At 35.6% G+C, this 1599-nt stretch overlaps 1 protein-coding gene and 1 long non-coding RNA gene across 2 annotated transcripts in view; one reads left to right on the top strand and one right to left on the bottom strand.

Moving 5' to 3' along the window:
* The window catches only part of LOC106882259 (F-box/LRR-repeat protein 16), a 204342-nt gene that overhangs the window by 122250 nt on the left and 80493 nt on the right, over window positions 1–1599 (top strand). The gene's annotated exons all lie outside the window — the stretch shown is intronic.
* The window catches only part of LOC128247830 (uncharacterized), a 58190-nt gene that overhangs the window by 1207 nt on the left and 55384 nt on the right, over window positions 1–1599 (bottom strand). The gene's annotated exons all lie outside the window — the stretch shown is intronic.

The following is a 1599-nucleotide window of genomic DNA, read 5'->3' as shown; positions in this document are numbered from 1 at the left end:
GAGTAAATAAAATCATAACATAAACAATTAAATATAAGAAATAATAATTTCTTAAAGTATGTGTTAATCCCCATGTACCCAGACTTTGTGCACACCCTGTATGATGAGTTAAAATTTTGGCTAAAGGCCAAGAATTTTAAGGGAGAGAGTAAGTCATTTACATCAGCCCCAGTATTCAACTGGTACTTTTATTTTATCAATTTTGAAGGGATAAAAAGCAAAGTCAGCCTTGACAGAATTTCAACTCAGAATGTAAAAAGCTAGTAGAAACACTACATTTTGTCAGATGTGCCAACAATTCTACCATCTCAGCACCTTTGTCTGTTCTATAATACTGACTAGAAACTTAGTGTACAAGCAGCACAGTTGTGTTCTTGACTGTCATGATTATGTGCATGAAGTACTTCATACAACCAAAAGTGGTCTGTGTATGTCACATCGCAAACATTGTATTGTACTCTAATACAAGAAACTTTATTTCTCCCTGTGGCTTCATACCAAATATTCTTCTTTGCAATGTTTTCTTCTTACAACAATGTTATACATATATCTTCTTGTTGAAATTTTCTCTGTTATGTACCATTTACTGCATAACTCTGTACCAACTGTCTTCCACTTTATAATTAGCATTTTGTATTAGAAAATCAGCTGGTGTGTGTGTGTGTGTGTGTGTGCGCGTGCGTGCATGTGTGTGTGTGCATGCATGTGTGTGTGCACGTGTATGTGCATGCATGTGTGTGTGTGCGTGCATGTGTGTGCACGTGTATGTGCATGCATGTGTGTGTGTGTGTGCATGCATGTGTGTGTGTGTGTGTGTGCATGCATGTGTGTGTGTGTGTGTGCATGCATGTGTGTGTGTGTGTGCATGTGTGACAACAAACACTAACAAGAAAAAGTGAAGGTAGTGAGAAGCAAGTAATATGCAACAGAAAGAATGTTAAGTAATGAGAGACAAAAAAGGAATGAAGAAAGAAAGAAAGAAAGAAGGAAAGAAAGGAGCAACAGTTGCCTACAAGAGGCAGCTGATGAAAGGAAGGAAGAATTAGAGATACATAGTAAAACAAAGAGGCCGGAAGAAAGAAGCTGAACAACAAGACTACGGGAGACAAATGACATAGAAGATGTACGCCTTATGTACCTCTAGCTTGATAAACTAAGCACAAGTTATACAAGTACATAGATTCATTAACTATAACTCTTCTTTTAATATAAATAAAAAGAAAAGAAAAGGCAATTCTGTTTTAGACTTGGAATTTTTCTAGCAAATTCGAAATGCTATGCAGTTTGTGAATTTGTTTTTTTTTTCTTTTTTTTTCTTTCTTTTTTTTACTGCTCATAGGCAAAGTCTGTAAATGTCAACTTGTTCATATTTGCTCTCTTTTATCATAGAAGTGCATTTCAAATTTGATATTCTTCCAATATTCATCAAGTCTCGTCTTGATATGGTTACTTGGCTTTAACTCCTCTGTCTCCCTTGGTAACTGGTTCCAGTTTCTATGGAACCTGTTCAAGATTTTGCTGTCTTGTTAGCTGGCTGCAATACTTCTTGAATAATTTAGATGAATAAACCTCTCTTGTTATTCTACAAACATGTGTCAT

The sequence above is a fragment of the Octopus bimaculoides genome, chromosome 5 (assembly GCF_001194135.2).
Source record: "Octopus bimaculoides isolate UCB-OBI-ISO-001 chromosome 5, ASM119413v2, whole genome shotgun sequence".
NCBI lineage: Eukaryota > Metazoa > Mollusca > Cephalopoda > Octopoda > Octopodidae > Octopus > Octopus bimaculoides.
This window is presented reverse-complemented; position numbering and strand designations above follow the sequence as displayed.